General features: G+C 36.5%; 1 protein-coding gene across 1 annotated transcript in view; it reads left to right on the top strand.

The window, feature by feature from the left end:
* The first annotated feature begins 11,887 nt into the window (after positions 1 to 11,887).
* Positions 11,888 to 12,927, top strand: part of LOC106091458 (ATP-dependent RNA helicase vasa) — a 57,051-nt gene continuing 56,011 nt past the window's right edge. Inside the window, exon 1 of the mRNA XM_059366115.1 lies at positions 11,888 to 12,017. The gene's annotated coding sequence lies outside the window, so the exon portion shown is untranslated. The remainder of the gene's footprint in view (positions 12,018 to 12,927) is intronic.

Raw genomic sequence — 12,927 nt, 5'->3', positions numbered from 1 at the left:
TTGTAGGTATGATAACTGGTCATCATACTTAAAATTTTATAATCCGCCAACATCAAAAAACCCATTTAATTTTTTTTGATAGCCCATTATATCTTTGCAGTATATGTCTATTATAAAGGTTTTTTTAAATTAATTTTGAATTTAAATTTTTGTTTTTTTTTATTTTTTTTTTAATTTATAAAAAAAAAACAAATCATAAAAAATTGCAATATTATAGGCCATATTGGTTTCTAAGAACAATTTCATCTAAGCTAATTCATCTAAAAAGAAAGAAAACCCCTCTCAATTATCGAAAAAAAAACACATTTTCTAACATCAAATTTTGCATATAATCAAAGTAAAACATACAAAAATAGTATATTATATTATAATTATAAGTAAGACTAACAACAACAACAAAAATTCTTAGAAAAATTATAAACAACAAAATTGAAAGAAAAGAAAATTTATAAAAAAAAAACAGAATAGTTAATAGTTTTTAAAATACTAAATATTTTATATACAAAATCCAAGTTTTAGTATTAAATGAGGATAAAAGGAATGAAATGGAAATATGAAAAGAGAGAGAGTCAGAGAAAGAGAGTTTTAAAATGCAAACAAAAATTTAAATTGTATCCGATATGAATTCATACTACCCAAAAAAACGGCGGTATGAAACAAGGCCTTGCACGAAAAATGACAAAAGATCCCAAAACTTGTTTAGAAAAAACACAAACAACGATAATTAGGGTTTATTTCGTTTTTAGGGGCTTCATTACATTTCAAAAAAAAATTAGGGTCAAATTTCATATGAAATATCATTCCAAATTTGGAAATGAAACAAAGCCCAAATTGAATTTTTGCGGCTTTTTTCGTTTTACAAACATTTAAAATCAAACAAAGGGAGCAGCAAATTTCGAAAGATTTACTGGACATTAATCAATCGCTCACTTATTGGGTCATTATTACATCTTAAAATTGGGATTTTATTTGCCCCAAAAAGTGGGGCCTTATTTCATTTTAGTTTGGGGTGTTTTCTCATTTCGTTGTGGCCCTATGTCATTTTTATACCCTCCACCATAGGATGGGGGCATACTAATTTCTGGGGCATACTGTTTGTAACACCTCGAAATATGCATCCGAGACCCCATAAAGAATATATATTTTTGATCGTCATGTCATTATAAGTCGATCTAGCCATGTCCGTCCGTCGGTACGTCCGTCTGTCTGTCGAAAGCACGCTAACTTTCGAAGGAGTAAAGCTAGCCGCTTGAAATTTTGCACAAATACTTTTTATTAGTGTAGGTCAGTTGGGATTGTAAATGGGCCAAATCGGTCCATGTTTTGATATAGCTGCCATATAAACCGATCTTGGGTCTTGATTTCTTGAGCCTCTAGAGGGCGCAATTATCCTCTACCATAGGATGGGGGCATACTAATTTCGGGGGCATACTGTTTGTAACACCTCGAAATATGCATCCGAGACCCCATAAAGAATATATATTTTTGATCGTCATGTCATTATAAGTCGATCTAGCCATGACCGTCCGTCTGTCCGTCTGACCGTCTGTCTGTCGAAAGCACGCTAACTTTCGAAGGAGTAAAGCTAGCCGCTTGAAATTTTGCACAAATACTTTTTATAAGTGTAGGTCGGTTGGGATTTTAAATGGGCCAAATCGGTTCATGTTTTGATATAGTTGCCATATAAACCGATCTTGGGTCTTGATTTCTTGAGCCTCTAGGTAGCGCAATTCTCGTCCAATTTGACTGAAATTTTGCACGTGATTTTCTGGTATCACTTCCAACAACTGCGTTAAGTATGGTTCAAATCGGTCCATGTTTTGATATAGCTGCCATACAAACCGATCTTGGGTCTTGACTTCTTGAGCCTCTAGAGGGCGCAATTCTCGTCCAATTTGAGTGAAATTTCGCACGTAGTGTTTTGGTGTCACTTCCAACATTTGTGTCACATATGCTTCAAATCGGTTCATAATCTGGTATAGCTGTCATATAAACCGATCTTGAATCTTGACTTCTTGAGCCAATAGAGCGCGCAATTTTCATCCGATTTGAATGAAATTTTGCATGAGGTGTTTTGTTATGACTTCCAATAACTGTGCTGTGGAAATCACGATAGCGGTCGAACGCGTAAAGCTAACCGCTTGAAATTTTGCACAGATACTTACTACTGATGTAGGTCATTGGGAATTGTAAATGGGCCATATCGGTTCAGATTTGGATATAGCTCCCATATAAACCGATCTCCCGATTTGACTTCTTAAGCCCCTGGAAGCCGCAACTTTTGTCCGATTTAGCTGAAAATTTGCATGTGGTATTCTGTTATAACTTCCAATAACTGTGTTAAGTACGGTCCAAATCGGTCTATAACCTGATATAGCTCCCACATTACCCGATCCCCGGATTTGACTTCCTGAGCTTTTACAAGCCTCTATTTTTGTCCGATTTGACTGAAATTATACTTGTGGTGGTTTGTTATGACTTCCAACAGCTGTATTAAGTACAGTCCAAAACGGTCTATAACCTTATATAGCTCCCATATAAACTGATCTCCCGATTTGGCTTCTTGAGCCCTTGCAAGCCGCAATTGTTGTCGGATTTGACTGAAATCTTGCATGCTATGTTCTGCTATGACTTCCAACAACTGTGCCAAGTATGGTCTAAATCAGTCTATAACCTGATATAGCTCCCATGTAAACCGTTCTCTCAATTATCCTTGTGCGGTTCCTAGAGCTTCAATTCTTGCTGGTTTGACAGAAGTTCGGTATGTAGAATAAAATTATACCCTTCCACTAAATTTATTTTGTATAAATTCTTAGCAGAATCTTTGGTGGTGGGTTCCCAAGATTCGACACGCCCAACTTAGCACGCTTTTACTTGGTGGATTTTTATTTCATTTTCAATTTTAGGGCTTTATTGCGTTGGGGTCTTTTTTCATACCTCGGCAAAAATCGTTAATATTGTCATAATGGGTTTCGTTGTTTACCCAGGCGTAAATGAGAGAAAAAGGCCACTGCTCAGAGCTCAGTATAAGGGAAACTTCTTAAGATGCTTCCCCAGCTGCAGGATTTCAGCATCTACTAAAATTCCTTGTGCACATCTTTTGTTTTCCAGTCGCTTGTCTGTGTCGGGTTCTGCCTCGAAGTTCCCCCTTCTTCTCGTTTAATTTAGTTAGAAGCATATTGACCCGTTTGGTATTGTCGCGTTTGGTATTGTCGCGTTTGATATACATGTCGTTTTGACGTTGGGCGTTGGGCGTCACTTTTGGGCAGTTTTTGGGGTTGGGCGGTCCTCCCCACATGTGAAGTCAAATTTTTATACCAAGTTCGTACTCTACTTTTAAATACCTTTCATTTGATACCCATATTGTCCCAATCATTAAACATGTCCGTTTCGGTAGGTTTTGGGGTAGGGCGTCCCCCACGGCTATTTGACCCCAGGGTTTAATACAAATTTTGTGTTTTTGGGTTACTATAAGGGAGCACAGAAAATTTCGCTTAAATCCCATCTCCGAGTTCTGACATTTTCCAAAATTAGGGTTAGGGGGAGGGTCCATCCCCCTCGCGGATATCACAAAATGAAGTACCGTATTTTCACCAGGGGGCCAAAACAAACAAACAATCAAACAAAGTCCAATACTTTAAATTTTATGTAACAGACTAGCTGGCCCAGTGTGCTTCGCTACACCCTTAAGTGAATTTTCAAAATTGAAAGTTACCCTTAAAGTTTTGAAGCCTGTATCCAGAGCTACGAGTCTTTCTCGGATCTACATTACTTTATATGTTTATCGTATGTGTTGTTCAAATACATACTATATCAGCAAATATATTTTGAAAGTCCTTTAATTTGAGACCGAAAATTTCCCGATCGGTCTGAATAACCATTATAGGGGTTTTGTAGCGGTCCTCAGACACTTCGAGTCAAATTTTTTATATGATTTCCATATTGCCTCAATTTTAAAGCATGTCTTGTTGGAGAATTGTGCGGGCCATACACTTTGAGCCAATTTCCAATACCAGACTCGTACACTACTTTTGAATACATCTCATTTGACAGCTATTTAACCTATTCGTATTTTATGATAATTTTGTGGGTGGGGCGCTATCTCAAAGTTTTAAAGTTTAGGTTTCGAGTTTTGGGTTTCGAGTTTTGGGTTTCGAGTTTGGTTTTCGAGTTTTGGGTTTCGAGTTTTGGGTTATCATAAGGGGGAAAACAAAATATCGTTCAATCTGAGCAACCATTTCCGAGATAAAAATGTTTTAAAAATAAGGGTCTGCGCCTTTCAATAGAAGGCCAATAGAAACCTAGAACAGTCTTCCACGAGTCCTAATTGCTAAAACATCCGCCCATGCAATGGATTAACCAACAATATCGTTAACAAGTAAAAGCGTGATACAATAAGTTCGGCCGAGCAGAATCTTGGGTTCCCACCACAATAGATACCGCCAAAAATGTACCCTTATTAACTGAGTTTGTATTTGAATTATTTTGGTCCCAAGAAGCCAAATTGGAATATCGGTATTTAGGGGGCCTATAACACCATATTGATCGATTCGGATAAAACTCGGCTCTGATGTTGCAAGTCATAGAAAGGCTTTTGGGATAAATTTGGTGAAAATTTAGGCTTCTAAGGGCTGAAGAAGTCAAATCCGGGGATCGGTTTATGTGGGGTCTATATCTGTTTATAGACCAATTCCGATCATACTTAGCATGGATGTTCAAAGTCTTAACGTTAGTCTTCTCCAAATTTCACGTAAGACTTTGTTTCAAATTCCAATCAAATCGGATGAAAATTGAAGTTTCTAAGGGCTCAAGAAGTCAAATCCGGGGATCGGTTTATATGGAGGCTACATCTGTTTATACAGCGATTCCGATCATCCTTGGCATGGATGTTGAAAGGCATGACGTAAGACTTTCTTCCAAATTTCAACCAAATCGGTTGGAAATTGAAGCTTCTAAGGGCTCAAGAAATCAAATACGGGGATCGGATTATATGGAGGCTATATCTGTTTATAGTCCTATTTAGATCATACTTGGCATGGATGTTGAAAGGCAGGACGTAAGACTTTGTTCCAAATTTCAGCCAAATTGGTTGGAAATTGAGGCTTCTAAGGGCTCAAGAAATCAAATCAGGGATTCGGTTTATATGGGGGCAATATCTGTTTATAGACTGATAGAGTCATACTTGGCATGGATGTTGAAAGGCATAACACAAGTCTTGGTTTCAAATTTCAGCCAAATCGAATGAAAATTAGGGCTTCTAAGGGCTCAAGATGTCAAATCCGGGGATCGGTTTATATGGAGGCTACATCTGTTTATAGACCGATTCCAATCATACTTGGCACGAATGTTGAAAGGCATGCCATCAGTCTTTGTTCCCGATTTCAGGCAAATCGGTTGGAAATTGAGGCTTCTAAGGGCTCAGGAAGTCAAATCGCGGAATCGGTTTATATGCTATATCCGGTTTATATGCCATATCTATATTTTATTTCGCGTGTAAAGAAAAATAAATTTACTCACGCATATACATTCAAAATATATGCCCACCTCTGGTCTATACAAACAACAAGAAGTAAAATAGAGAGATCGATTAATATGAGAGCTGTATCGGGCTATAGACCGATTCAGACCATAATAAACACGTATGTTGATGGTCATGAGAGAATCCGTCGTACAAAATTTCAGGTAAATCGGATAATAATTGCGACCTCTAGAGGCTCAAGAAGTCAAGATCCCAAATCGGTTTATATGGCAGCTATTGTATATCAGGTTATGAACCGATTTGAACCTTATTTGACACACTTGTTGAAAGTAAGAATAAAATAGGTCTTGCAAAATTTCATTCCAATCGGATAAGAATTGCGCACTCTAGAAGCTCAAGAAGTCAAGACCCCAGATCGGTTTATATGACAGCTATATCAGGTTATGGAACGATTTGAACCATATTTGGCACAGATATTGGATATCATAACAAAACACGTCGTGGAAAATTTCATTCCAATCGGATAAGAATTGCGCACTCTAGAGGCTCAAGAAGTCAAGACCCACGATCGGTTTATATGGCAGCTATATCAGGTTGTGGACCGATTTGAAACATACTTGGCACAATTGTTGGATATCATAACAAAATACTTCGTGGAAAAATTCATTCAAATCGGATTAGAATGGCGCCCTCTAGAGGCTCAAGAAGTCAAGGCCCAAGATCGGTTTATATGGCAGCTATATCAAAACATGAACCGATATGGCCCATTTACAATACCAACCGACCTACACTAATAAGAAGTATTTGTGCAAAATTTCAAGCGGCTAGCTTTACTCCTTCGGAAGTTAGCGTGCTTTCGACAGACAGACGGACGGACGGACAGACGGACGGACATGGCTAGATCGACATAAAATGTCGCGACGATCAAGAATATATATACTTTATGGGGTCTCAGACGAATATTTCGAGTAGTTACAAACAGAATGACGAAATTAGTATACCCCCCATCTTATGGTGGAGGGTATAAAAACCAAACCTGAAATTAAATTCTTTTAACCATTTTGCCTTTGGTTCCATTGCTATTTTATATCGCGTGTAGAGAAAAATAATTTTACTCACGCATATATGTACATTCAAAATATATGCCCACCTCTGGTCGATACAAACAAAAACAAACGGGTATTTACAGAAGAAAACTACTGCACTGAGGTACTGAGCAGGATCGTTCATAACTCTATATTTTTTTTTTCATTTCCACTTCAATCTTTACACACATTCAATGAGCTGACATAGTTGTTCTTACCCATTGTCAACAACATAAAATAAAACCAAACCACTGCAAACAATAATTGATAAATGCAAAGTCTAAAGAAGAAGCGTATGCGATTGGCTGAACTCCGTGTATTACAAACCACACCCACCACCACAACACCCCACTTCACCTCTCGGCAACAGCGATCTCTATCTTTCACCCATTCGACTTTTATCTCTCATACTCTCACCTAGTGCTCTCAAATTATGCCTCTCTATTTGTGGGGGCGTCCACAGTAATAATGATGTCTATTACAATAGTATACTCAGTGTCTTGCCCCTAACGGGTTTTTTGCGTATTTTCACCCAACTACTGTTGTTATACCCACCACCGAAGGATGGGGGTATATTCATTTTGTCATTCCGTTTACAACACATTGAAATATCCATTTCCGACCCTATAAAGTATATATATTCTTGATCAGCGTAAAAATCTAAGACGATCTAGACATATACGTCCGTCTGCCTGTTGAAATCACGGTTCAGTCTTCAAAAATAGAGAGATAGAGCTGAAACTTTGCACAGATTTTTTTGTCCATAGGCAGATCAAGATCGAAAATGGGACAGTGAGTTGTGTTAAGCCCCTAGACATTTTTCTGCAATTTGGCTTAGATCGGTCCAGATTTGGATATAGCTGCCATATAGACCAAACTCTCGATTTAAGGTCATGCGGCCATAAAAGGCGAATTTAATGTTCGATTTCGCCGAAATTTGGGACAGTAAGTTGTGTTAGGCCCTTTAATATTCTTCTTCAATTTGGCTCAGAATGGTTCAGATTTGGATATAGCTGCCATATAGACCGATCTCTCGATTTAAAGTCTTGGTCCCATAAAAGGCACATCTATAATCCGATTTCGCTGAAATTTGGAACAGTGAGTTGTGTAAGGCCCCTCGAAATATCTCTGCAATATGGCACTGATCGGTTCAGATTTGGATATAGCTGCCATATAGACCGATCTCTCGATATAAGGTTTTGGGCCCATAAAAGGGGCATTTATTTTCCGATGTCGCCGAAATTTGGGACAGTGAGTTGTGTTAGGTCCCTAGACATTTTTCTGCAATTTGGCCCATATCGGTCTAGATTTGGATATAGCTGCCATATAGACCGATCTCTCGATTTAAGGTTTTGGGTCCATAAAAGGGGCATATATTGTCCGATTTCACCGAAATTTGGGACAGTGAGTTAAGTTAAGCCCCTCGACGTTTTTCTGCAATTTGGCCCATATTGGTTGAGATTTGGATATAGCTGTCGTATAGATCGATCTCTCGATATAAGGTTTTGGTCCCATAAAAGGGGCATCTATTTTCCGATTTCGCCGAAATTTGGGACAGTGAGTTGTGTTAGGTCCCTAGACATTTTTCTGCAATTTGGCTCAGATCGGTCCAGATTTTGATATAGCTGCCATATAGACCGATCTCTCGATATAAGGTTTTGGGCCCATAAAAGGGGCATTTATTTTCCGATGTCGCCGAAATTTGGGACAGTGAGTTGTGTTAGGCCCCAAGACATGTTTCTGCAATTTGACTCAGATCGGTCCAGATTTGGATATAGCTGCCATATAGACCGATCTCTCGATTTAAGGTTTTTGGCCCATAAATGGGGCATTTATTTTCCGATTTCGCCGAAATTTGGGACAGTGAGTTAAGTTAAGCTGCCCAACATATTTCTGCAATTTACCCCAGATCGGTCCAGATTTGGATATAGCTGCCATATAGACCGATCTCTCGATTTAAGGTATTGGGCCCATAAAAGGGGCATTTATTGTCCGATTTCGCCGAAATTTGGGACGGTGAGTTGTGCTAGGACCTTCGGGAGCCCTGTTCAATTTGTCCCAGATCGGTTCAGATTTGGATGTAGCTGCCATATAGACCGATCTCTCGATTTAAAGTCTTGGCCCCATAAAAGGCACATCTATAATCCGATTTCTCTGAAATTTGACATAGTGACTTATGTTAGGCTTTTCGACATGCGTGTCGCATATGGTTCAGATCGGTCTATATTTGGATATGGCTACAAAAACGACCAATATTTTGTTCTACAAAATTGAACAATGACATTTGTTCATTTAGACCAATCAATATACGTGTCGAATTCGGTCCAAATCGGACCATATTTCGATAAAGCTGCTATGGGGGGATCGGCCCAGCCGAACTTAACGCCTTTTTACTTATTTTTTCTCTCACTAGGTTATGACAATGGACGAACACTTCTTTCAAATGAACTCATCTCTATGGTAAGCTAGAGATCTCAACCTAAGGAATGCTTTGGTATTACATTTTTACTTTGAAAAACAATTCCATTGCAATTTAAAATTCTAAATGTCCTCTATCAATAACAAAACTAAGGAAAAAAATACTTTTCCGAAAAAAAAACAAAAAATTGTATACATTTATATTTTTTAACTGTCTGTCATACTCTCAAATTGTCATTGATGTCATCAAGATCATAAACATCTTATACACACTCTCATACTGTCACAATTCATATACATGCATACATACAAACACTTTCAATACATACATAAATCTACATATTTTCTAAAATCCTTTAAGTTTTACATATATATAAAAAAATATTTATATACATACTAACATACATATATACCTACATATATAAATATATAATAACGATGGAACTGATTACTTAACAATTAAGATTACCTAACTTTTTTACGCAAATTAAATGCCAAACAAAAAAAAATAAATAAAAATACAACAACAATTAAAACTATTCATCATCATCATATATACTTGTATGTATGTATATAAGAAGGGAAATAAAATACAACAAGAACAACAACTATACATATGTTTATAGTCGCAACTCCCCCCATACTATTTCCTTCCTTTCCTCCCTCCCTACACAAGTAAGGACAAATTCATATAGAAATCGAAAAATCATAAGACAAAAATCAACAACAACAACAACAACAACAATGTGTAAGATCATAAGTTTAATACCCAAACAAATTACTTTTAGAAATTAAAATTTTCGATAAAAAAGAGAAAAATTATGTAAGAAAAAACTAACCATTAAAAAATATACCCACATACGCAATTTATTGAAATAACGAAAATAATTCAAAAAGAATAACAACAAACAAAACAAAAAAAAACTGACAAATAATCAAGCGTTTTATTGAGTATGAAAACTGAGTTTTTTTTAAGATAATTTTATAGAGAAAATCTTAGATCCAATAAAGAAATATTGAAATTTTTCATGAGATAAACTATTTGTATTTAATTTCAAATGTAACAGCTTTAGGTGTATGGGGGCATCTAGCGGTGAATAGTTGCTGTGTTGTTATTCACCAGCAAAGTCACAAAAGTCGTTTAGGGATAATTTTGAACGCATAGATGGCATTGTATTCATTGGGATTTCACCACTATCACAATCGCTAAATAAGATTGGGTCCATTTTGAAAGTAGACATCTGTTGACAAATAGTTGTAACTAAAATATAACTGAAATATTGGGCCTTAGTGGTAAGGTTGATGTCTTTAATAAAACAAACAGTGTTGCCACTCGTAGCTAACACATGTGGCAAATGATTACTAACGGCATACAGATGCCCATAGCTTACGATAATGCACAGAAATAATTATAATAAACATCGGATTATTAAAATAGCGTTCGCTCATTTTATAATCTCTAACACCAAGTTTCGAGGTGTCCACCAAGTTGGGATGAAGTGTCGACTTTTAGACTTTTCGACTTCTATCGAAATGCAAAAGTCAAATTTTAGACCTTTCGACTTTTCTTTACAAAGTCGACTTTTCGATAAGATACTTCTATTTCCTACAAGTTTTTGTAAACTTGTGCCATCAAGATATGATCATTTCTTTGTATTTTCATAGGGGGGCGGTGTAAAATGTGCCCTTATATAGGAGTAATAATTTTTGAGTAGCAAATTGACAGCAAATTTTGACGTTTCATTGACGTTGGTTACCAAATCCATTTGCGTTTTGGTAGCCAACTTGCGTGCGGCATAACTTAGCCGCCTACATTGTGGGCAGACGTCACTAAATGTAAACGAATTATTTGGCATAAAATAAGTAAAATTATTGTTTATTGTCATTGGCAACGGGATTCTAATAGACTCTTAAGCTGAGTATTCTTTTCAGGTTTTCAAGCGGAATGCTGTCAAACTCCATATATAAAAACGTCGGCGAAAATTCGCTTCACGGATGAATGCCTTCCATCTATCACAACGTGATCAATTTGGTTCCTGGTGTTTTGATCGGGTGACAGCCATGTGGCTTTGTGAATATTTTAATGTTTAAATGTAGTGCTGCAAACTACCATGTTTTTGCCGCGGCGAAATCTATTAGCCTCAACCCATTATCATTAGAAATGCATTGACATACCCTAAACGAAATTTTCGTTACCGGTATCGTTACCGAAAATTTCGCTCCATGTACGCAGCTCATACGAAATTTTCTTTGGGTAACAGGGTGACATAATAGGAATTTTTTCTCGCAACTACGAATGAAAATTAATGTTTTAATGCTCCATGCAACATGAATTAAAGTTATTTGTAAATAAAATCGATTAATTACAGAACATATGTACTTTATTACCTAAAAATGATTAAATTTAGGCCAAAATTTTCCCAGGGATCGCCGAATAAGGTTAAGCCAAGCAATCAGCCGACATATAATTTTTTTTAATTTTTGGCTGTACTTGTCATTGAGGATGTCAACTTGACCTCCTTTTATATTCATTCTTTGTTTACATGTTCTGCTTTTAGATACATTTTTCACTCGGCAGATTTGTCATCCGTAATGTTTATGGGGCCTATCCACTTTATGTTTTCGCAAGTGACCTAACCTTCTATTAGTGAATCCAGAAATATGCCTAACCTATTGTCTTGTCAATAATTACAGTTATATCATGTTAGTAGATTACATCTGGTAAACGACCCATTAGCAAAAGCTTCCCACATTTCCATTCCAAATGGTTGATCTGGCAACTTGAAATATATTTTGCGCAAAAGTCCTGTTATGAACAGAACTAGTATTTGGTTTCATTCGTTATTTAACAGCTGTTACAGCGAGAACCGCTTTTGACTTCAAGCTTTCAGCGAGTGATCAGCAAGAATATAAGGAATTCTTTTAGTTTTTAATAAATAACTTTAAATAGTGAGCTCCATATAAATATTGAAATTAATTTCAATAAGCCATCTAGCAATTTGCCAATTTTTAAATTTGGTTTCCCAAAGTTGTTGGTAAGAAATTTTGCAATATTCTGTCTGGTAAATTTATGAAGAGAGTGAAGTATTTTGATGCTAGCTTGCCCTTTCTCAAACAATTATGATAAAAGTCTAGTGTTTTTCATTCATGAATTTAAAAATTTCATTCATAAATTGTATTTTCATTCTGAAGTATATATATTTTTTTTTGCTTTGATGCTAACAACAAGTGTGCCGTTACAGCAAAGTTATTCATTTCAATGGTGTTCCTCATTTGAAAATGCCTGCTCAGCAATGTACTGGTTGTTTTGGTGTCTTGTAAACAGTTTTGTGAGAGCAAGCACAACAACCATGCAAGTAATGTTATGGTGTATGTATGTCATACCTGTATGCACATATATATAACATCCAAATTAGTCAGCCGAAACGCTGTTTCCTAGCTAAAGGCATTAAGTATTATTTGGAGTTGTTCGAACATAAAAATAAAAGCAAACCACAGAAGTATATTACAATGTGTTGCTGCGGCATTATAAAATGCAGCAAGAAATTGTTTTAGGACTTGTAGCGTTGCAACCAAGAAATATCCTAATCCCATGGCAGGCGATTGTACGTACTGGAATGACCCGATGGAATCCTTCATCGGCAAGGGCTGCCGTCTCAGTGTACAACAACATCTCTTTAACAAGAAAAAAAAAAACTCAACAATGATTTTTATTTCGGTGAAGATATGATTCCTATAATAGATTTTGCTGCAATTGCAATTGAAAATGTATGGTTAAGCAATTCTTTCATTTGTTTAGATTTCAGACTCATTGGCTGCAGGCTGGCTTGGCTCTATTCCCATGTATTAAATAAATATAAGGGCGTTTCGACTTTAAAGTGGTGTTAAATGTATTTTTTACCTTCCATCTGAAAATCGGCAATATATTGTTTTCTCGCCTTATAA

Source organism: Stomoxys calcitrans, chromosome 3 (assembly GCF_963082655.1).
Source record: "Stomoxys calcitrans chromosome 3, idStoCalc2.1, whole genome shotgun sequence".
In the NCBI taxonomy this organism is placed as follows: domain Eukaryota; kingdom Metazoa; phylum Arthropoda; class Insecta; order Diptera; family Muscidae; genus Stomoxys; species Stomoxys calcitrans.
The sequence above is the reverse complement of the archived record's forward strand: the minus strand, read 5'-3'. Positions and strand labels throughout refer to the sequence as shown.